Source organism: Cornus florida, unplaced genomic scaffold (genome assembly GCF_030987335.1).
Source record: "Cornus florida cultivar Cherokee Brave unplaced genomic scaffold, ASM3098733v1 CherokeeBrave_3.0.0_Hap2_Chr04, whole genome shotgun sequence".
In the NCBI taxonomy this organism is placed as follows: Eukaryota; Viridiplantae; Streptophyta; class Magnoliopsida; order Cornales; family Cornaceae; genus Cornus; species Cornus florida.
In genome coordinates, this window is record NW_026775574.1 from 11,740,244 (window position 1) to 11,765,995 (window position 25,752).

At 36.8% G+C, this 25,752-nt stretch overlaps 1 pseudogene; it reads left to right on the forward strand.

The window, feature by feature from the left end:
* The first annotated feature begins 8,405 nt into the window (after nt 1-8,405).
* LOC132302725 (UDP-glycosyltransferase 89A2-like) lies at nt 8,406-24,349 on the forward strand (annotated as a pseudogene).
* Nucleotides 24,350-25,752: the final 1,403 nt, after the last annotated feature.

Below are 25,752 nucleotides of genomic sequence, written 5' to 3' on the forward strand. Positions count from 1 at the left end.
TCATGAGTATAAACATAGCAACTATGTTATCCAATGCTCAAAGCATAACCAAATGAATATACAACAAGTCTATGTCCAGGATTTTGATATAAAAACGACTTTCAAACACAATTAAATCCATTGCTCAATTAGATAGAATTTAATTAAATAAAAATAATTAAATTCCCTAGATTCTAATTCAATTCAAAATAACCTCAAATTAATACATAATAAAGAACATGGTATGGTCATCACCTATATCCATTCTAAAACTCAATTAGGTTATTAGAACAACAAAGTAGAACTCTAATTAAATCATGCTAATTTAATTACCAAGGTTCTAAAGCAACTTCAAATGGTCCACAATTAATATGATATGAGTAAACAAGTCATGGCCAATACAAATATCAAGTTAAAATCTTAATTAAGCTAATGGGACCACAAAATAGATTTTTATTAATTCTTTTAATTAAAATCTCTATATTTTCAAACTTAACCAAATGCTCTCAATTTAATATATCTTAGAGAACATGCTAAGGACTAATGCAATATCACATTATAAGTTTATTTCATTCAATTTACGACCATGTGAATTAAACTTTCACTAAAGTTAAATATAAAATAAAAGTTGCAATTCTCATGCAATTAATCCCAATTTAATATATGTGAACAATCATACCAAAGCTTAATTTTCTAACATGCCAATTCAATTCCAAGTTGTATATCACCATGAGGATTAAATATTAAACAAGGAAATTAATTAAATGAAATGTTTCAAAACCTCACCGAATATTCTAAATCAAATATATGTGAAGCTATATGGCTTGTGGATCAAGAATATCAAGTCAGAATTCAAATGGAGTGAATAGTGCACTCGGGGCAACTTAATTAATCAAGTTAATTAATAATTACTAATTTTTAAAACACCTCCAATTACTTTCAAATTCAACTATGTTGAAGAGTATGCTAAGACCAAATATAATATGTTATCAAACATTGATTTCAAGCTAGTTAAGGCCACATGAATTAATATTTTATTCAAGATAAATATTAAATAAAATCTTCACTTCTTATCCAAATGCTCCAATTTTAATATATGTTAATCAACATATCAAGGTGTAATATAATGTCAAGCCACAAGTTTAAAACATGCTGTAACTCACCGGAAAAATTAAATTTCATACTAAAAAATAAATAATAAAAAATTCTAGATTTAATATCCAAGCATGCAATTGAGTTGAATAAGCATCACAAGCATGTAATAGAGCAAGAAAGTAAATTATAACACCCCCTACCTCAATTTGAGATGAAAACCTCAAGGCCTAGCGATAAAAAAGTGTTCTGAATCCGCTGAAACCGAAGGGTTTTGTCGGGGACAACACGATCTACATGAATCCGAAGGAAGCCCCATGAAAATCACAACTTGACCTCAAACCCAAACTCAAAAAATGGTCAAAAATGAATTCTAATAAGGGGGAATGGTAGAATACGTCGAGGGAAACAAAAAACGTGAAAGCCGAAGACTTTTCACTTAGGAAAAGTAAATCAAAGGAGGAGAGAGAATGTGGCAGCTCCATGGGCATCCATGGCTGCTTTAGGTCGTGCAAGGGGAGTGGGGAAGATGAAGAATGGAATATCTCATCTCCCTTTTATAGAAATCTCAAAAAGTGCCCCGAACGGGCCCCGCCGGGTCCGGAAAAGTGAATTTTGAGTAAACGAGTTCAAACGGCAAAACTCCATGAACGAAAAAGATTCAAAATGAGAAAATATGAAAAACAGAAGAAATGGCGTCAAAAACTGAGTCCCGAACAGAAAGTTATGGCCCGAACAAGTTCGGCGGCAACCGGGTCCAGAAATTCTGAAATTGGAGAAAATTGACCATAATGGAATTCTAAGAGTCCACGACTCGACGAAATGTGAAAATGAATCCCGTACAAGGATCCAAGCTCCAGACGAGATATTTTGCAATAACTTTCGTTAATTGCACAATGGTCCCTACAAAAAGGGCTGACCGCGAAACTGCCCCAGAATGAAAATATCTTCCAAAAGATATTTTCTTAGATACCCTTGAAATAAAATATCTTCAAAAGATATTTATGAAAAACACCCCAAGAAATGAAAAAGATTATGAAGAATTGTGTATCCACGCCCTTATGGACACCGGGAGCAACCAGAGTATTTTCTTGCAAAAGTAAAGATACGTATTTCGAGAAAATCACTCAAGATGAAGGCACGTGAAGTCAAAAACCAACTCCAAGCATGAGAAATGAGGTTTGTGCCAACAATGTGACAAATGGGGAAAAGACAGAATAGGGAAAATGATGAAACAGGGAAAAGGCCGAAAGACGCGTAGTGTTCGAAAAGTGAAAATGCAAAAATGACTCGGTCCTCAAAGGAAATTGTCAATTCACATGAAAGAGTCTCAGAAACCAATTTCGAGCACTCGAGATGACACTAAGCGACACGAAACAGAGCTTAGAAAAGAAAATTAAATGAAAAAAATTCATTCGTAGAATTTCAAAAAAAGGGAAAGGGAGGCAAATGACCAGGCCGTTACAACCTACCCTCCTTAAAGGAATTTCGTCCCCGAAATTAGGAACATACCAAAAAGAACAGAATAATGACCGAACAAAAGGTCAAATCAAGTGACAGCTCACAACGCACTTAAGGACAAATCCTAAAGTCTAAAGATCAACTAAAGGAATGCGAAATTATGAACTGAGACAACACCCCATACAAATCGGCACGTTAACTCAATGTTAACTACCGAGAAAATCCCAAGACAACGAAACGTTGAAACATGATAGAAGAAGAGAGTGACAAGGCAATACGAATAGTGACCAGAACCTACCCATACTTACTCGTCAGCAAGGTAGCATGACAATATAAGGCACTAGTTCGTAACATGCCTCAGAAGGGAACTTTTCGATACAAATGACATCAATGTTAGAAACGATCATTACCAAAAGTTCTGCGGGAACCAGGCATCTGCGAGAGTTGGAGTAGCTAATCCCAAAACTCTGACAACAATGACACTGGCACCATACGCTTAAGGTCTTAGATTTAGAAGCCACGAAGGAAAAGGAAATGAATCGCAGTCCTCTACGCTCACATGAGCCTTACTCGCATCGATTGACAGAACAGACAAGAAGGTTCCCGACATGGGTCCTTACAGAATGAATTTCCCCTATCCAAAGAGGAAACTCGTGAAACAAGAATGCATCCAAGGGATACGACAAATCCTAAGAGGCAATGCCAAAACCAGACATAAAAGTAAACAGCTAGCATGCATCATAGCAATGGACTATCTACTCAAGGTGCCATATAAGCAAACATGTCAAACAAAGATACTTTTAAACACATAAGCATATAAGTACAGAAAACATGTCATCACACCGAGCATGTTATCAAACGAAGCACGTAAACATGTTATAATACCAAAACATGTTATCAAAGGCATATAAATATATCAAGGTACACCAACAAAAGCATGATATGCACCCAAAACCCATCGTCCTAAGGTTTTCGAACCTAGGAGCTCTGATACCACCTATGACGGCCCTGGTTTTTAGGCCAGTGCGTCAGTGATGAATCGAAAGGATGATCCGATAACGGATGCGAATGCAAAAGCGGAAACAGAAAACAAGACTCTAAGAAGTCAAAGTGACCTTCCATGAGGTCATGGAACTCAATAAGAACTGATGAGGAAGCAAAAGATCAAAAATATGACAAATAAGCCCCCGGGGGCAAAATAGTCATTTCTGAAAACTATAGATTCGGGTGCCACCGAGCACACCGCTGGAAGAAGAACGAAAAACTAATCAAGATGGACTCAACAATCGCATGATTTGGAGTCCAGATGAAGGAGAAACGGCATAACAAAGAAAAACGAGCACTTAAGGTTAAAAGGGTAAACTGGTAATTATCCAGGAAGATCCGGATGTAACCGAGCACACCGTTGGAAAGACAACGAAAAATTAGTCAAGTTCAAAAATTAGGCAATATTTGTCTCCTCCGTCATCCCATCCTACGGGCCGTGTTTTCCATGGCCCCAATAAAAGCCCTTGGCCCTGATGGGATGAGTCCACTTTTCTATCAAAAGTACTGGGAGGTAATTAAAGTTGATGTGGTTCGTGTTATTTCTAGTTTTTTTTGCCTCGAGGAATTTATTATTTTGTTTTAATCACACCAATATTGTGTTAATTCCTAAAATACACTCTCCTACACTGGTCAGTCATTATAGGCCTGTTTCTTTGTGCAATGTTTCGTATCGGATAATAGCAAAAATTATGAGTAATCGTTTGAAATGGATTATTCAATCCCTTATCAGTGAATCCCAGTGTACTTTTATTGCAGGTAGACATATCACGGATAATATTTTGATTACTTATGAGCTGTTGCATTTTTTAAAAAATAAGCAAAAGGGGCGTAAAGCTTTTATGGCACTGAAGCTTGATATGAGCAAGGGATATGATCAAATTGAATGGGGTTTCTTATTGCACATGTTGCGCCGGCTAGGGTTAAATGATTTTTGCTTGTATTTCTATTGTGTCTTATTCTCTTAAAATTAATGGGAATTCTGTTGGCTTATTCTATCCTTCGAGGGTTTTACGCCAAGGTGATTGTTTGCCCCCGTATCTTTTTATTATTTATGTTGAAGTTCTTTCCATTGCCACTTTGAGTGCGCAGCAAGCCCAGCTGTTATCAGGCCTTCAAATTTGTCGGGGAGCTCCTTCTATTTCTCACCTTTTTTTGCAGATGACTCAGTTGTGTTTTGTGCTGCGGTGGAACCAGAGGTTCGGGTTTTGAAACGTATTTTGGCTAATTATGAGTCGGCACTTGTCCAGTAAGTGAATTTTAGTAAATCGTCTATATTTTTCTCAAAAAATGCTTCTGGTTCAATGCGCCATTTTATTAGTCACTGTTTGGGTTTGCAGTTAACTAGCTGGAATGATAGGTATTTTTGGGTGTGCCGGCTCTTTTGGGACGGTCTAAGCGGGATGTTTTTCAATTCCTTTTTTCTAAGCTGCAGGACCGTTTGTCTTTCTAGAAATCTAAATCTTTGTCGGCGGGCGGTAATGAAGTGCTTGTTAAGGCGGTATTAACTGTTTTGCCGACGTATGTGATGTCTTCATTTAAGCTGCCTCGCATTTTGTGTTTGGATTTGATGAAGCATATTCGTGCATTTTAGTGGTGCAATAAGGATAAAAATCGAGCTATTTATTGGGTGCATTGGACCTATTATGTAGGGGTAAGAAGAGGGGTGGTCTTGGTTTTCGGGATCTAGAGGCATTTAATTTGGCGCTTTTAGCGAAACATGCTTGGCATTTTCAGGTTCAGCAAAAGGGCCTGCTGTTTCAGCTATTGAAGGCTAAGTATTTTCCTTCCTCTTCTTTTTTGGATGCGCAGCTGGGCTATAATCCTTCATGGGGTGGCAAAATATTTGGTTTTCTCAACTTTTATTGCGTTGTGGATTGAGATGGTTGATTGGGAATGGTCGTTCTACTCGTATTTGGGATGATCATTGGGTTCTTGCGCTTTCTTAGAAGATTCCACCTCTGGCACATGGTGTTCCATTTTTCTGGGTGGCTAATTTAATTGATTCTACTACCCGTACTTGGAAGGAGGATGTCTTGCGTCTTTTGTAATCTCTTATTGTGGTTTGCGAAATTATGAAATTGCATATTAGTTGTTGGGATAAACCGGATGTTCCAATCTGGGGGCCTGACAAGTTTGGTTTTTTTTTTTTTTTTCTGTTCATTCAGCTTATCAGCTTGCTCTATCGATGACTAATTTTTTAGGTGTTCAGGTGTCTAATGGTTCGTGGAATTCTATATGGCGTTGTCAGATTTTATCTAAGGTGCAACATTTCCTTTGGCGCTGCTGTCATCAAGCGTTGCCCACTACGGTCTCCTTGATGGCGAGGGGTTGTGGTGTGTCATTGTTGTGTCCTCATTGTGGTAGTACGGAGGAGACTATGGTGCATCTGTTTTTCCTGTGCCCTCATTCTTTATAGGTTTGGAAGCTGTCACCTTTCTGTTTTGATTTTTCTGATTCTAATATTTCTTCATTTTGGGAAGGTTAGTCTTTTTTTGTTCAAGTAGCTACAAATTCGTCTGATTCAGCTGGGGTTCTTAGTTTGATTTCTTTCTGTGCTTGGGGTATTTGGAAGACGAGGAATCATTTAGTGTTTGAAGGGGTGCTCTGGGGGCTGACTTGGTTGTCGAGCGTGCGGTAGCAAGTTTTTGGGAATTTCAGGATGCCAGGTCTCATTGTTCTGTTTTTCATCCTGCTTCATCCATTCCGTTGGTGGGTTCTTGGATTACACCTCCGGTTGGACAGGTCAAGTGTAATTTCGATGCTTCCTTTTCTAGGAGTATGTCATTAGGAGGGGGTAGGGTAGTTTTTCTTGATTTCCGCGGCATGGTTCTTCAGGCGGTTGTTTTCCCGCAGTTTCCTGCCTCTTCGGCTCTGGCTGCTGAGTGTCTTGGTTGTCAACGTGTGGTGTTTTGGGCTTCGGAGTTGGGTTTTTCTTGTGTTTGGTTTGAATCCGATGCTAAGGCTGTTGTTGAGGGTGTGCTGAATGACGACGATATGGCACCATCTGAAATTGCTTCTCTCTGTTATGATATTCGACGAGACTTACAGCTGATTCAGTCAGTGTATTTGTCTCATGTTCGTCGTTCTGGCAACAGGGTAGCTCATGCATTGGCTTAGCTATCTTCATCTTCTATCCAGGTGGATCACCTTTTATCGCCAATTCCTTCTTTAATTCAACAACTTGCGCTGGAGGATGTTGGGGGTTAGTTGTGGCGGTTGGGTTGCTTTTGTTTTGGGGCCTTTTGGCTCCGTTGTCACAAAAAAAAAATAAATAAATAAATAAATAAATAAAGGTAGTCGTACCTGATTATTATTTTTTCCCTACAAGAAGCAAATAAATTACACCTTAGAATGTATCTAAACCAAGTTATTTGCTTCCTTATAAATTCAATGCAATGAGGAGCAAAACTTGCCTAAAACATATTGGAAAGATTGTCTTGATTTGATATATGGGATATATGATAAGGTTAATTATTTTGTCCATTTTTTACATATCTATGCAAAAATTGACTAAATATACTTTTAATGCACTTAATGAAATGAAATATGTAATTTTTTTTTATTAATAACCACCCTTATCTCTGATCCTTTACATTAAAAATATATGTTAAAAATTATAGCGTGAATAAAAATATAATGTTTTTAAATTTTGTATTCATATTATTAGTTTTATCCCTTGCTGAGTCCGCTCCTCAATATATAATTTGACCATTAAATTTAAAATTGAAAAAAATTTAATATAAATATTGAACTAAATTTTTTCAAATTTTAAATTTCAAATCTAGGGTATCTATATTCTTGCTACCAAACATAACTTCACTTGCATTCTCAAAGTTTCTCGGTTTCTTAATCATCCTACTATTAATTACAACTCATTTATGACAACTGGGACAACAATTTCAGTTTCCAAACAGAAGTACAATTTTTCTTAGTACAAAAACTAAAAAGGGAAAAAAATCAAAATTGTCACTAGAACACTTTTTTTCTGCCATATCTATCCTATACCACTGTGGTCTCATCACATTTTCATTGAAGTGGTGAAATTTCACCTTCCTACTTAATTCTTTAACATAATATTCCTCCTTTTACTTAATCTCCAAAAAAAGCTCATAAGCATATACCATAACTTTATGAAAGGATCTGATTCAGTGAGCAATGTGTGAGTATGGTCACTTTTCGTTTGAGAATATCAAATCGGGATTTAATTCAGAGGAGAACTTACTCTTCGAATATGAGTATGATTATTTTTCGTTTAAGAATATCGAATCGGCACCTTAAATTTAAAATTAAAATAAATGTAGTTCAAAATTTTATTTTTATAAAACTTTATTTGAAATTTTTTATAATTTTCAAATAATCAATTGAATACTTCCAAACACATATAACATCAACGTATTTGAAAAGGGTTGGCTGACTTGCTTCCGCGGAATAAGCATAAGTTCTTCAAGAATAAAATTAGGAAAGTTGTGTTCACATCTACTCTATGATACATTTGGTGCAATAGGAATTTTTATTTTTATTTTTGGGTCTTGCTGTTCTGTTGTTTGTAGAGGGTTTGTTGCATTTTGTTTTTGTAATCATTGAAGTTGACTTATAAATGCTGAACTTTAATCAATTTTTAGTGATGAAATTGCGACATTCACCCTTTAGATCTTCCTCTCCTTTCAGAGGAAAATGCAGAAAGTCTTTTTTTTTTTTTTTTAATAATAATAATAATAATAAAGTGCTGACATTCATTGTTTAAGGCTTTAAGCATGGGTTCCAATCTACAGCGACTGTTGCATGTGTTTTTGTTTTTGTTTTTTTTTTTTTTTTTTTTTTTGGGTAATTCAATGTTGCATGCGTTCATGGAAAGAGAGCGATATTTTTATATCTCATAACATATAGACTTTTGGTTATAAAAAAGTAAGATTTTGTTCTCGAGTGTCATGGGGTGGAGTAGCACGGTATATTTATCCATCCTCCTGTATTATTAATCTAAGATATAGAAAGCTACTGTTTTAAGTAATATTTTGATTTTAATTTGTTACAAACCGTAAATTGAAAAAATGGAACCAAAAAAAAAAAAAAAACTCACTTCGTAGGAAAGTTTATATACTCCCCCCATCTATTTATTTCCGGGGAAGGCGTCCATGCTACCTATGCTGGACCTAACCCACCAATTATCTCTCCATGGCCTAACCATAACCATCTTGGTCACACCCAAAAACCTTCCCACACTCAGCACACTTCTCTCCACACACCCTTCAATCCAAACTCTAGTCCTTCCCTTCCCATACCACACTTCTCTCCCCTCCGGCGTCGTGAACGTCAGAGGCGTCGGCTTCTCCGGCATCGTACCCATCATCAACGCATTGAGTAAGCTTCATGATCCAATAATCCAGTGGTTTCAGTCCCATTATGCACCCCCTGTTGCTCTCCTCTCTGATTTCCTCCTTGGGTGGACCCACCACCTGGCCCACCACCTCGGTATCCCCAGGATTGCATTTTTCTCATCCGGGGCTTTTTATGCCTCTGTCAATGATCAACTTTATCGCAATGTAGACACCGTCGTTTTTTACTTGTGGTTAATTTTACTCATTTACCGACGTCTCTGAGTTTTATTGAGGAGCATCTTCCTTTTCTGTTCCGGCAACACAGAGACTCGGATCCCGGGTGGGAGTTTGTAAAGAATGGCATGATTGCAAATACTTCGGGTTGGGGGTGCGTTTTCAATTCCTTTGATGCTTTTGAAGGCCAGTATTTGGATCACTTGAAGAAGAAAATGGGGCACGGGCGTATATTTGGGGTTGGACCACTTAATTTGGGGGGTGGGGTTGAGAATATGGGTAGGGTTAACCCTTCACTAGATACGAGTGATTGTGTGTTGGCATGGCTCGATGAGTGCCCTGATGGGTCTGTTTTGTATGTGTGCTTTGGTAGTCAAAAGTTTTTGAAGAGGGCCCAAATAGAAGCCCTCACTTCTGGGCTTGACCAGAGTGGGGTTCGATTTATTTGGGTTATAAAACCGGTAACGACCCAACAAGTGGCAGATGGATATGGATCGGTACCCGATGGGTTTGAGGATCGCGTATCCGGATGGGATGGGCCCCACAGGTAGCAATCCTGAGTCACCGAGCCGTGGGTGGGTACGTGAGTCACTGCGGGTGGAACTCTGTGTTGGAGGGAATAGTGGCTGGGGTGATGATCTTGGAGGCGGAGCAATATGCTAATGCTAGGATATTGGTGGAGGACTTGGGGGCTGCAGTTCGAGTGTGCGAGGGTGCGGACCAGGTGCCTTAATCGGCCCAGTTGGCTCGGGTAATTTCCGAGTCAATGAGTGGGAGCATAATTGAAAAAGTGAGAGCAAAGGAGCTGAAATATAAAGCACTTGAAGCAACCAAGGATGGTGGGAGCTCCAAAAGAGATTTGGACGAGCTCGTGAGAGAGTTGGTCCAACTTCACATGAAAAGAGTTGTACATTGAAAAGGATGGCTGGTAATGTCCTCTTTCTCGTGTCAAAAGTCCTCTGTTGACAAGTCTTTCCTATAAGAAATTTTATTAGAAGGAATCATGAAAAAAAAAAAAAAAAAAAAAAAAAAAACATTTGGTGAGTTTTCTTGACCATATTGTTTCTTATCCTAGTCAATTACAGCAAGCCCCTAATGAAAAGTGCAAATTCGGCACCGCGTGGCACAGGTGATAAAAGGTGGGGACGACAATGGTGATGGAAGGTGACAGCAGTGGTGGTGGTGGAAGGTATCAGCGGTGGTGGAAGGTGGTGATGGAGTTGGTGGAAGGCTGTGGTGATCAACAAGGGACCAAGATAGAATATAAGGTAATCTTGTCCATTTATATATGAAAATTACATGAACAATTTTGGAGAATTTTCAAAAGTCAATTGGGTTTAGATTCAACTTGATTGCAGAATTTTGAAACCATAATAGGTAAGAAAATGGATTTTGTTATTATTGAATTTATTATTTATATAAATATATATAATTTATATAGAGTAACCGAGAAACGAAGGCATGGATATACACCGTCCAAACTAGAGCTTTTGGTCGAATTGATTGATCTTTAGCCTCAATCATAGAGAATTTAAATCCATTTTCTCTATAAGTTTCAAAAAAAAAAAAGAAATGAGTCCTTTTAAGAGATCTATAGTAACATTAATTTGCATGTCCTCTGTTTGCATAAATTTGTTTACTTTGTTAAGAATTCAAAATTCTCAATTTCATATGTAGCTAAGCACTCAACATCACTTTTTGTCTTGGGATCTTCACTAGTACTTGCTAAGTGAATTAAAACATTTCTTATATCTGGAGCTTGAAATCTTATTGCTTTAACACTTTCTAGTTGACCTTCTCAACGTGTTTGTGATGGTGGCGTAAGTGTAAAACCTTTAACATTGTGTGAGAACTTTCCATCGCTTTGTGGAAGATGAAAACAATTAATACATGCGTTGTACAACTCCAACAAAAGATAATGCTTTAAAACAAGAGTTTAGCATATCACAAAGTACAAGATTAAGAATATGACAACCACACAGCGTGTAGAATGCTTTAAGATTTATATCTAGTAATCTTTTTTGTACACCTTCGTGTTTCCTTTCATATTAGAACCATTATCGTACACTTGTCCTCTTACATCACCAATATCAAGTTCAAAACCTTTCAAAGCATCTACAAGTTCATCAAAAAGCCCTTCCCCTGATGTATCATTCATTTTTAGAAATCCTAAAAAGAACACTTCTACACTTATTGGACTTGCTGAAACATTAACACATCTGAATATAAGTGACATTTGCTCTTCATGACTTGCATCTGGAGTATAAGCGAGAATAACTGAAAGTATTTTGCTTCTTAACCCTTTTAATGATTACACATTTGATTTCATTCAATATCCGAAGAATAAATTCATTTTGAATTTGCGACTAAGATATTGGTAATGAATTTGTCTATCTAGCTTGAATTTGAAAAATGTTTTTCTTAAAATGTCAATCATTTCAATTATGCTTTAAAAGTTTCCATTATTTTCTTCATAAAGTTTCTCATTGTCCCCACGGAATGCCAAACTATTTCTAGCAAGAGTTTTCACAACGGAAATTATTCTCAATAATACTTGCCTCCAATGTTCTCTATCTTTGTTAATTTTTTCTTCCACAATTTTATTGATTATTGCATTTTTTCGTAATCAGATTTCTACTTCAATCCAATTCCCCATGCTAACAATGTGTTCACGACTAGTCTCGTGACTTTTAAGTTTGTCAATAAGATTTTTCCAATCATTGACTTCTTCATTTGCCAAATGAGTTTTTTATTCGTCACATTTAAACAACTTACAATAAAAGCAATAGACTTTGTCCAAATAACTCGAATAAATTAGCCATCTCCTATCATATTTTTCACCGTTTGACAAGTGTCAAATGTAATATATAAAAGATAAATGTCCATTTTTTGAATTTTTAGGAAAATTTTCAAGTTTGGCATCTCTTTAAGAACTTCTTTCAACTAATAAATCTCTCATTTTTTTATCAATATTTTTCCAATTTCCTGGATCATTAATGTTCAAAGGAAGATTATCATTCTCATTCATATATTCTTTATTTACCAAATCTTCAAGTTCATTCACATTTTTTTCATTTTGATTCTCATTCCTATCTTCATTCATTAAATCTCTATGTTCATTAAGATTTTCTTCATTCCTATGTTCTTCATTCACCAAATTTTTAACTAAATTCTCAGTTCGTGCATTGTTCCTAAAAAAACTTATGAATAACACCTTTTGAGATTACATCAATTCTTTTTTCTTTTCTTTTTTTTCTACCCAAATTCAAATTTTCTTGTAGACATAATTGTCAAAAATCTTGAAATCTTAGAAATCTAAATAACAGGAAATGCAATCAACATAAAACTAAACTTAAAAAAAAAAAAAAAAAAATGCTTTGCTAAAAAAAATATAGATTATCTCAATGGCTCATGATATGTCTTCAAGTGAAGGATTGCTCATGAGATGTCTAAATGATATGATTTACAGAAAAACAAAAATTTCTCATGAGATGTCTAAATAATATGTCTTCGAGTGAAGGATTGCTGGATTGGAAGTTTGGAACTCCTGTATTACAAATTTACAACAAATTCATTGAGTTCACAATTTACATAGAAGAATAAGATAAATTAAATCAAAATAATTTTTTGGTTTAAAAACTACTTGAATTAGAGTACCGTGAACTAGAAGTTTGGAACAGAGGCAAGCCAACTACAATGGAGAATGTCACCATCTGAGCTTTTCTCTAACCAAATTTCACTAACAACCTGCCTAACAAAGAGGCCTAATATAACTTTTAGAAGCATCAAATGATCAAAATATGATGATGGTACGGGAGAAATCTGTCATTTTCCTGTTTGTTTCCCTTATATTTCAATGTTTTCTGAGAAATATTTATTTCCCCAAGTTCATTTGAGAGGAAAAATAAAAATAGATAGAGAACAGGAAAAATCAGTTTATTTCTTTTTTGATTAATCCAATCTGATAATTTTATTAAGAAGAAACAGAGTTATAAGAGAGATGCGAGTCTGGTGGCCAAAAGTTTCCCCTTGCTGCCTTTTTATTCTTCAGTATCTGTTTGATTGCTTATAAACATTAGAACAAAAAGATTACTTGGTAGTTGATACCTCACAGCAGGTTGTGCTTGGCCCTAGGCCACCATGCGATGTGAAGAATAAGCGACGATGATGATAGATTGATGCAGATGCGATGCGAGTAACGAACCCAAACTGCGAACTGGAAGTCTGGACTTTGGAACAGAGAGAGAGTCTGAGAGAGGAACAAAAGAGTGAAGACGATAACGATGTGATGTTTTTGGGTTTTGAACTTCTGATTTTTGAGGAAAAAAAAAAAAAAAAAACTTTTGATTGTTGCAGTTGTAGTTTTACTGAGCAGAGAGAGGGGGTAAGCTTTAGAGTTGAGTTTGTTGAGATTCTTGAGAACCAGAGTTACGAGAATGGAGATTGGCGGTTCAAATGATTTGCTAGCATTTGCCTTTTTTTTTTTTTTTCTTTTTTTTCTTTTTTTCTTTTTGAGCCCCTTAAATGATTTGTTGGGTTACAAATTTTTTTTGGTGGCCCATCATTCACGGGCTTATAAATTTTGAGGCCCCTTAAATGATTTCCTGCATTTGGTTACAAATTTATTTATTTATTTATTTTTTGGTGGCCCATAATGCATGGGCCTATAAATTTTGAGGCCCTTAAATTATGAGGCCCTAAGCGATTGTCTTGGTCGCCTTGGGTCAGGGCCGGCCCTGGGTGGTAATGGCATTGGTGAAAAGTGGTGGTGACGAACAAGGGACCAAGATAGAATATAAGATATTCTTGTCCATTTATGAAAATTACATGAACAATTTTGGAGAATTTTCAAAAGTCAATTGGATTAAGATTCAACTTGATTGCAGAATTTTGAACCATAATAGGTAAGAAAATGGATTTTGTTATTATTGAATTTATTTTATATATATAAATATATATAATTTATATAGAGTAACCGAGAAATGAAAGCATGGTCATACACTGTATACCCCTAATTTTAAAAAGGATATTCCTGGTATTTAATGGTATTTAATTTATTATTTAAGTGCATTTTATTTGATTATGTGTCATTATTTTTTTTTTATTAGGTGCTTAATTGTTTTCTTTTGTGGTGATTTAATTTATTTAAATGTTATTTATTTTTAGTTATTTGATTGGAATTTAATTATATAATTGGCATTAATGTTTTAAGTGTAATTGGTTTAGTTATTTGATTGGAATTACTTGTTAATCTTTTAATTATTTAATTGGCATTAATGGTTTAAGTGTAATTGGTTTAGTTATTTGATTGGAATTACTTGTTAGTGTTTTAATTATTTAATTGGCATTAATGGTTTAAGTGTAATTGGTATAATTATTCTATGTGTGTCTTATTTTATGTGTGTCTTATTTGGTTTAATTGGGTTTACTAATTATTATTTTGTTCAATTAGATTATTTGTTAAATATTTAATGGTGAATAGGGTAATTAGGTAAATACATCTAATTAGAGTTTTAATTACAGTATAAATTAGGGTTTTATATTATAACCGTCGTAGGTTTCTACGTTAATTGGATGGGCCGGTTAGGATTGTGAGTTGGACTTAAATGAACCTAGGGTTTAGGAAAACTCTATAAGTATAAGGTAGACGTCTGTGTAGGGTTTTTTTAAACAAAGCACACGTTTTGTGGAAGTGAAGAAGGAAAAACGCAGTTTTTCACAGCCTGCCAAGGTTTGATCAAAGCTCCGATCCCGCTTTGTCCGTGGTCCGATCGAGCTGAATTTTGGAGGAGAGGTTCACGACTCAGTGACGCACAATCTGAATGGTGAAGATCAGAGTTTGACCTCGGGAACAGTGATTCGTACTCGTGAACAGTAAATGGGTCGCACAGGTTTTTTCCATTCTGCCTAGATTTCATCAAACATCCGATACCGCTTCGTCCGTGGTCCGATCGAGCTGAATTTTGGAGGAGAGGTTCATGACTCAGTGACACACAATCTGAACAGTGGAAATCAGAGTTTGACCTCGGGAACAGTAATTCGTACTCGTGAACAGTAACTGGGTCGCACAGGTTTTTTCCATTCTGCCCAGATTTCATCAAACATTCGATCCTGCTTCGTTCGTGGTCCGATCGAGCTAAAATTTGGAGGATAGGTTCATGACTCAGTGTCGCACAATCTGAACGGTGGAGATCAGATTTTGAGTTTGGGAATAGTGTTTTGTACCCGTGAACAGTAACCGGGTTTTGGAACTTGCCGGGATTTTTTAAGAAGACGACGTTGAAACTTTGAACAAAAGTTTCTGAGGCAAGATTCTATCCTTACTCTTTCCCTTAGGCTTCATACTCTTTGCACTCTTAAATGATTCTAGGATTAATGAAGATTAAACCAAACTAAAATGATATCTGTTTTGCTATGAAACTGGTAGTTACAGTAGTGTTGTATGCTTGTTCAACCTAGACTAAGCATGTTTGTGGATGAATTGTGGTTCTGTGGTTCACGTTTTTCCTTACCACTGCTAGTATAAATTATTGGAAGGATGGGTCTAGATGATAGCTATCTTAACTTCTGTAATAGCAACTGTTGGAACTTAAATACTAGGAGGATTTGAGTTGAACACTAGATCGGTTTTGTGGAACACTATAATTTGGGCGTGTCTACATACATACTGTGAATATTATTTTGATGCTTACATTATCACAGTTAGTATCAACTGTGGAGGTTAGGATTTTGTGATACATATCCTACATATCTGTATGTCATTTGTAAGGTGTTAAATGGAAGTTTTAATTAATTTTGTCTTTATATCAGACTAAAGGGAACAACTTAAATTGGGCATGTATATGTTGTTGTTGTGACCCTGTTTATCAATGCTTATTTTATCACTGCTAACATTGAATGTTGGATGTTGGAATTTAGTTGATATATACTTGATTTATTGGTATTATTGACTACTGGAGGATTGGAAAGAAGGCACCGGTATGGGACGGTGGCATACTAAGGATGGGTTTGGTTTTTAAAACAATACCATTACCCACCTACTTGGAATAAGGATGGGATTAACTAAAAGTTAAGTCCCGTGGATTTGTATTGTCATGGCAACTACTTGTTGAGCGGCACTACCAGGGATTTTGGATGGATTTTATATATGTACTGTTATGGTGCCTCGGTATGAGCTTGAGCCTCAGGACCGATGGCTAGGGAGCATATATGCATCGGGCTGTGTAGCTGGCTACGATGGTTGGAGGTGTACCCTGTTTAGGTATAGGTACATATGCCCACTTCGTGTGTGTTTTAGCATGTTACCTCTATTCAGGTTGAGACCGGCCTGTAGTCTAGTGAGAGTCCTTTAGTGTGACTATATATATATTTACGGACTATTAGCTATTGTTGAATTGTTTAGGATGTACATGCGTATCGGGCCTCTATTTGGATTGTAGTAGTATAGAACTTGCGCGTGGGCCTAACCCACTTCTATTTTTCAGGTACACGACAGTTCCAAGCTTAGACGTGTTCGTGCTGAGCAGAGGTCTCTATTCACTCTTCCGACGATGTAGGGCTCTCTCTATAGTTTTATTTCTGGACGTTTATTACAGTTGTTCTATCTTCCGTTTGGATGTTTAATAGGAGTCCGCTAGAGATAGATTCCCAAGTTGTAAACTGATGGAGTTTTGGAGTTTAGGTTTGATGGATTTTAATAATTATAATATTTTACGGATTCTATTTTTAGTTCCTTCCAGCTTTAATTTCATTTCTTAATTTATTTTGTATTCCGTGTTCATTATAAAATATTAATTGTTTGATATTCCCTCGGGTTTGGGCTTGGGCCTGATCAACCCGTGTCTCGGATCCAAGGGGTATCACAGTTGGTATCAGAGCACTCCAGGTTCAAGTGGCTCTAGGATGTTTTCGTATTAAGTCTTCCGCGTAGCGTTTTCTCTTGAATAGAGCTTAAGTTAGGATTCATTGTATTCCTTATGGTTCGTATGGAAAGGGTACTGACGTCTGTCTTTTCGTGTTAACAGATGGTTAACGCTAGAAATGGACAAAACATGCAAGGAACTAGAAAGGAAAGGAGAACGGCACATAGGCAACAATATCTCCTACGGCATCAGCAAATGGAGGAAGAGTAGCAAAGGCTTGGGTTTCATGATGACATGGATCAGTTTCAGGAGGAACAGGAGAATGTTCAACAGACTCTAGACCAGGTCAGAGATCCAGAGATTCCTCCTCACCTCAATGACCTCGTTGCTCGGGCTATAGAGGCTAGGGTAACAGCTGCACTTCGGAATCAGCCTTAGGTACAGCCGGCACCTGTACCAGCACCAGTGGTTCAGACGGATTCTTGGGGAAAGGCTAGGAGCTCTTTCACAAAGGGGAGTCCACCTGTGTTCTCAGGCTCAACCGATGCGAGAGCAGCTCACCAGTGGAAACAGGACATTGGGTGTCATCTTCGTTTGGTTCAGTGCACGGAGGTTCAGAAGCAGATGCTTGCTACTTTCAAGCTAGTTGGGGATGCACTACAGTGGTGGGAGTCAGTTTCCACCTCAGAGGAGAGGATGGCATTGTCTTATGATGAGTTCAGTGCTCGCTTTGATGAGAAATATTTTCCCTATGCAATCAGGGCAGCTATGAAGACCGAGTTTCTAAGTCTGCAGCAGGGAAACATGACAGTGGCGGAGCATGAGCAGCAGTTCACACGCTTGTCTCTCTTTGCACCGGAGGAGGTGGATACAGAGGAGAAGAAGTGTAACAATTTTGTCAAGGGACTGATGTGGTCTATCAAGAGAGCTATTACAGGTAGTCCAGCTTATACTACCTATGCTCAGGTGGTAGACGCCGCTCTACAACAGTATCAGTTGACTGTGGACATCAGACAGGCTCGTGGTGAGAAGCGGGGAGATAAAGACTCTACTAATCAGTCAGCTGAAAAGGGGAATGGCAATGGTCACCGGTAGAATGACAAAGGCAAGTTCCAAGGACAACAGCCTTGGAAGAAGCACAAAGGTGGTTCAGATGCTCACCGGAATGGGGCACCTATTCAGAGGCAACAGAATGGAGGACCACAGGCAGGACAGGGTCAGCTACAGGCTAACCGACAGAGGAGGCTATTTGGTACTTTCCAGGGTAGTTGTTACACTTGTGGAGAGTATAGTCATACCACCAGGCAGTGTCCTAAAGCAGGACAAGGATAGGAACAGAGACAGTATGTGCAGTAGGGACAGAGGGCGCCAGTGCCTTTACCAGCTCCACAGGTTCCATGGATTCAGGAACAGACACATCTGGCTTTACCGGCACCGCCGCAAACTCAGGGACAGACACCACAGCAGTTGCACTATGGCAGGGTGTATAACCCCATGCCACAGGATGTTCAGGCACCTCAGACTATTGAGGGTAAGTTTCTTATTCATGGTTTGCATGGACGTGTTTTATTTGATACGGATGCTACACACTCATTTGTAGCTAGGACTTTTGTTGTTTTGTCTGGGATGAGGACGAGGGTATGCACTAGACCTCAGGGTATTTCTACACCATTGGGTGATACAGCTATTATACATAAGAGTGATGGGCCTGTGACACTAGATATTGGCAGACTCAGATTTCTAGCCAATCTATTGGTCCTGGACATGCACACTTATGATGTGATACTTGGGATGGATTGGTTGTCTCACTACCATGCCTAAGTTGTTTGTTTTGATAGATCTATTATTTTTACCATACCTGGTCAGGATATGTATGTAGTAGCTATGCCACATTCTAAAGTGGGCGGTAGCACCTATTTGTTCCATGTGGATGAGGAAAATGAGGAGGGGATTACTGTGTCATTGAATAACATACTGATTGTACAGGATTTCCCGGATGTATTTCAGGAGATTCCAGGGTTGCCACCTAGTCGCGAGATCGATTTTGTGATAGACTTAGCTCCAGGCGCTGCGCCTATTGCTAGGGCACCCTATAGGATGGCACCGGTAGAGATGAGAGAGCTGAGGGATCAGATTCAACAGTTACTCAGCCAGGGTTTTATTCGTAGGAGTACATCACCTTGGGGAGCACCGGTTCTGTTTGTAAAGAAGAAGGATGGTTCGCTTCATCTGTATATAGATTACAGGGAGTTGAATAATGTTACGATTCGTAACAAGTATCCTTTGCCCAGGATTGATGACTTGTTTAATCAGTTAAGGGGAGCCACATATTTCTCCAAGATTGATCTGCGTTCTGGGTATCATCAGCTGAGGGTCAGGGAGCAGGATGTTCCTAAGACAGCATTTCTCACGCGATATAGTTTTTATGAGTTTCGAGTTATGCCGTTTGGGACGACTAATGCACCTGCAGTATTCATAGACTTAATGAATAGAGTCTTCCGGGCTTATTTGGATCAGTTTGTTATTGTCTTTATTGATGACATCTTGATCTATTCTCGGTCGGAGGATGATCATGCTAGACATCTTCGCATAATCTTGCAGACGCTTCGTGAGCACCAGTTATATGTCAAGTTCGAGAAGTGTGAATTTTGGCAGCGGGAGGTGAAATTTCTGGGTCATATGGTGTCAGAAAAGGGGATAGCAGTGGATCCGGCCAAGGTTTCAGCGGTGGTTGAGTGGGGACAGCCTACATCACCTACTGAGATTCGGAGTTTTCTTGGTCTGGCAGGATATTACAGGAGATTCATCCAGGGGTTCTCCAAGATAGCAGGACCACTCACTCATCTGACCAAGAAGGGTGTACAGTTCGTGTGGGATGAACACTGTCAGTGAGCTTTTGATGAGCTGAAAAGGAAGCTGACTTCTGCACCGGTTCTGGCTACTCCGCAGAGCGGGATAGAGTATCTTGTTTACACGGATGCTTCGTTGCAGGGTCTTGGATGTGTATTGATGCAGGAGGAGCGACCGATTTCTTATGGATCTCGGAAACTTAAGCCTCATGAGCTTAATTATCCAACACATGATTTGGAGTTGGCAGCAGTGGTCTTTGCCTTGCGTATTTGGAGGCATTATCTGTTGGGTGAGTCCTTCAGATTATTCAGTGATCACAAGAGTCTGCAATACTTGTTCACTCAGCGGGAGCTAAATATGAGACAGCGCAGGTGGTTGGAGTTTGTAAAAGACTATCATTTTTCTATACAGTACCATCCAGGGAAAGTGAATGTAGTGGCGGATGCATTCAGTCGCCGACCTGTTGGTAGTCTTTCTGCTCTATTCACTATTGAGTGGAATGCTTTAAAGAGTGTGGATGAGTTATCGGATCCTTTTATGGCTTGCATGGTGGTTACACCTTCCATCATTCGCAAGGTTTTACAAGCACAACTCACCGATCAGCAGTGTGTCGACAAGGTCACAGAGATAGCTTTCGGAGAGGTTCCATTCTACTATGTTGGGGCTGATGGAGGTTTAAGGTACAAAGGACGGTTAGTGGTACCTTCTGCTGATAATTTGAGGAAGGATGTGATGACTAAGACTCATTACTCTGAGTTCTCTGTTCATCCAGGAAGCGATAAGATGTATCAAGATATGAAGCGGCAGTTTTGGTGGGCAGGTATGAAGAGGGACATTGCTCTTTTTGTTTCTCAATGTAGTACTTGTCAGATGGTTAAGATTGATCATCAGATGCCGCCAGGAGCTCTACAGCCACTACCAATTTAGAAGTGGAAATGGGAGAGCATATCTATGGATTTTGTGGAAGGGTTGCCAAATTCTTTCAAGGGGCATAATTCCATATGGGTCATTGTGGATAGGTTGACCAAGTCAGCTCATTTCTTGCCTATTTGCACTGACTACACTTCGGAGCAGTTGGCGAGGCTTTACATTTCAGAGATTGTGAAGCTACATGGCATTCCATTATCTATTACATCGGACAGGGATTCGAGCTTTGTATCTGGATTTTGGAAGAGTTTTCAGCAGGCTTTAGGTACGGAGTTACACCTTAGTACTGCTAATCATCCTCAGACTGACGGACAGATTAAGCCTAAAAGCATCCCCCATGACTAGTTTACAGTAGTTGACAACAAGTATAGTAATAACATCTGCTACAAATTTAACATGATAAAAGCGACGAACTGAACCCAGATTTTGCAACTACTGTAACAGAATTATTTTAACATATACAGATCATCAAAATATCATATAATAAACATATATTTTCAGTTAATGATCAATTAAACCCTAGAGACTATCCAGGTGCACAGAACACAGGCCAACGAGAGAGAGGAAGAAGAGAACTTGCCTGTAGTTTTAGACTCAAAACTTGTCGCCGTCTTCCTAACTTCCGACAACCACTGCAACATTGTCTAGCCTCCTATTACTTCTACTCTTCCCTTCTCCTAGGTCTGACCTTGAAGCCTAAGTCGAAAACCTCACAAACTTGCTTTGCTCTCTCAAAGCCTTACTCTATAACTCTCTGTATCTATGTTACGTGAGTAGGGTTTTCCAACCCTTAATACAGATTATAACTATGTATATATAGGCATAAAAATAATAAACCCCAATCCTTGTTTAATTAGAGACAGAGCCCTAATCCTAATTCTAGTCGGCCCACAGAACCTAAATCATATACATATTTGATTCATGTATGATGGCTCAAAGAAAACCCTAACTGAAAAAAATGTATTTAAAACCTTAGTTAACATATTTACATATTTAACCTATTCAAATTAAACAATTAACAAATAATTAAATTTTAAAACAACCAATTTATCAAGTAGTTCAATGTAACAACAACATTTAATTAAATGACAATTAAATCAAACAAGTCACAAAATACAAATAATTTCAAATAAATCAAATATTAAACACAAATAAATAATTAACACACCAAAAACGCACTTTAAATAATTTATTAAAAATACCAGGACTATCCTTTAAACTTAGGGTATTATAGGTTACATGATCAAGAGATCATAGCAATCCGATCTCATGAGACTCTTGAGTTGCTCAAGAGGTTAGAAAGATCAAAGCGATCTGGGTCGTCCATCGTTGATAGTTGCAGATGGAGCGATCTTGGCCGTCGAATGTTGGAAGGTAGTGGGCTTATAGATTAATGGCCGCATTTAAACCCACCTCAATCTGAAACACGGGCTTGAGGTGATCCCATATATTCTATATGAGATGTACCAAACTTGTGAGAGAGGGAGAAATCCGGTGAAACATCGATGAACCCAAATTCTGGTGAGGTACCGGCGAGACTCTGGCATATTCCGATGAGGTTCCAATGAAGTTTTTGGCGAGACTCCAGTGACAAACCTGGATTCCGGCGAAGGTTCTAACCTTCCAGCCTGGATTCCTGTGACCATTCCGACCAACTTTTGAGTAACAAATTATGGAATTTTAAACATTTCACGTGCATACATTCAATACATGTCTAATAATAGATGATCCCATGCCAGTTCTTCAATTGACTCATTTTGTTCAATATGAATCTGTACTTGAACAAGATTGGGGTTGAAATCAAACGCTCCAAAGCCATTAGTATCTCAGCAACAGGTTCACCGACTACGAGTACTAATAGCCTCCTTTGGAAAGAACTTGCTTGGAGGTGGACTGACATTCTATATATATATATATGTTGATATATGTGCTTAAATATAATTTTTTAAATTATATTTTATTTTGAATAAATGATTGGACGGAGATAAATATATTGGTTCATAGAGAATCCCACTCTATGGACATACAAATCGTTGAATCTGGCTTAGTTGAATCTCGGGGATACTACTGTCATTTGATATTTCAATTGCACCTAGGAGGGACTTTAACTATCTTCAAGAAGCCATTATGAGCTTCTAAGCTTTGATTTGAAATTATATTTAATTTTATTATTATTTATCACATATTTATATTTATGTGATTATCACCTCTTACTATTGAATATATTGTCATTATCTGACCAAGTTCCAACAATTTGAAGATACTTTGTCTCTAACCAAATTTTATGGTTTTTTGTGAGGGGTTAGCTCTAGCAGGTTGCAATACGTCTGATCAAATCATGTTTAGTGATTGATGAGAATTTCACAAAAAGAAAGTTTATTACTTTCATTGGAAACTTGTGATCGGTGTTGATACTAGAGCGAATGTCCATATTTCAATTTTTCAAAAATCATCAAGGTCTATGATTAATGGGGGATATAATGACAATATAAAAGAAGAACTCTTCAACTTCTAAAGTGGCAAGCACTGACATAATTTTAGTAAGTGATTTGTCTCAGGAAGGTCTTCAAATTTGCAAATAATGTGAGTTTTTAAACTAATCACTTCTTCGTCCAAAATGAAATATCATTAATGGTATGCTTGCATTTATGAAATTCTTCTATTGATAATACCGAGCCAGACTATTAGAAAAGCCGGCACCAATCAAATAACAAAAAAAAAAAGAAGAAAGAAAAGAAAAAAGAAAGGTAATCAATCTATTCTTAACAAATTCTTCTACTGCCCAAACCTGAAATTTTAAGTGGCTGTCTAAAGAATATTACCTTTTCTATGTCTTGACAGTATGATGATGCTCTTTAAACTCAAAATAGAAAAATAAAAAAGTGCAAATGAAATAAAAAAATCTAAGCCAATTCAACTCAGAACAACTGATTAATTGAATGAATAATTTCCCTTGTTTGAAGCTGATTTTTTTTTTTTTTTTTTTATATAGATTCATCTGAACTTTTATAAGAATTATATTTCTTGATTGATAGAACTAACGTCTTGGAGATCATCTACAAGTCCATGCTTGTGTTCTGAATGCAACCATAAAATCTGATAATGTTAGATAAAAACCTATTGATTAAGAAGATGACTTGTTGTTTGTTTTTGTTGACGCCCATTTTGACAGATGGAATGGTAGTGATGTGGCAATAAACGGGCTTCCATCTTGGCAGATGATATGGCAGTGTGGCATGGTTTGTTATGGTATATGCTCCCAATTCTTATGATATGGGGCATGTTGGCGAACCTGGATTCCCAGTTTGGTTGTCCACTCCTTGCTCCAATCATTGATTGGCTTCCACATTCCTGGTAGAATGTCAATTTCTATTAAGGCTAAATTGTTCTTCAATTTTCCTTGCACTTTACAAATATTGGAAGAACTACAAAAAAAAACTAGTGTTAGTAGCTATTAATTTAAATTGCAGTAGCGTAAGCGACTGTACATTCACAATTGCAGTTAAGATTGGTTAGTTTTAAATGCATTAATTATTTTGACTTTCTATATTTATAGAACCCTACCAACATTTCCTCTTTTAATCTATATCTTTTTTAAATCTCAGAATCTGTATCTTGTTCTTGTTTCTTCCTTTTTTTCGGATTTTTTTCTATCTTCTTCTTCTTCTTCTTTCTTTTTTTTTTTTTTCAGCATACATTCACAGCACATTAGTTATTATTATTATTATTATTACATACATACATGCATGCATACATACATACATACATACATACGTACACATCTCCATATGAATTCATTAAAAGAGGAGATAAAAAGAAAGGAATAATTTAAAAGTGTATTTTTGTCTAAAAAGTAATGTTAGTAGAGTCCCATAAAAATAAAAAAGTTAAAGTAATTAATACATTTAAAACTAACTAATCGTAGGCTCCCTCCCCATTACAAAACACAAAAAGGAAAATTAATCCTATTTTCAATAAGGACCAAAAATAAAAGATAAAATATTAAAAAACATTAAGGACTGACCATGGCTAACAAGTCTAATAAAATAAGACTAAAATATATTTGTTCCTTAATTTAATAAAAAAATATTCATCTATTTATAAAATAAAATAGAAATATAGATTTTCTTTTTTTTTTTTTTGTTTATCATTTTAAAATTTTCTAGCTTCCTCTTTTTTAAGATCTGCAATTGCTTCAATATTAATTAATTATCATGTGGTAATTTTAACTCGACAATGTTAAAGAGAGAACACCCAAATTTGAATATTTATTTATTTATTTGTTTTTGTCGAGGTGTAGGGTCTCTTAGAACTATTATTCTAAATCTAGTTAGTAAATTATTCTAAAATCATCTCCTATTAGATCGATCAATGGCAATGTGTAATTTAATCAAATTTATTAGGTACTCGAGAATCAATAATGAAGAAGTTCATATTAATTAATTGTTGTGTAGTAATTTTAACTCGGACTTGATGAGGTAGAACCACAATTTGAACTATTATTTATTTTTTTATTTTTTTGTCTAGGTGTTGAGTTTCTTAAAACTACTCTATTTTAAATCTAGTTAGTTCTTCTAAAATCACCTCCTATTAGATTCATGAGTAATTCCAATTAGTTCTTTGAAAATCATCTCCCTAAAATTAATCTCCTCCAAATATATAAGTGAGTTACTCCGGTTAGTTCTTCTAAAATCATCTCCAAATATGTTAATGCGTAACTCCAGGTAGTTCTTCTAAAACCATCTCCTATTAGATCAAAAAGTAATTTAATCAATTTAGTTATGTACAGAGAATCGATGATGAAGAAGTTCATGTGACTGCCTAAGAAATAAATTAGAGTATAATGATTCATACTTGATATTGATTCAACCTGATTAATTAATATTGAATTGAACAATTCATAGAATAATTTTTTTTCATTGGGAACTTGAAAGAACCCTTGGTATAGAATAATTTCCTGATTTATATATAAATGCATATCTATA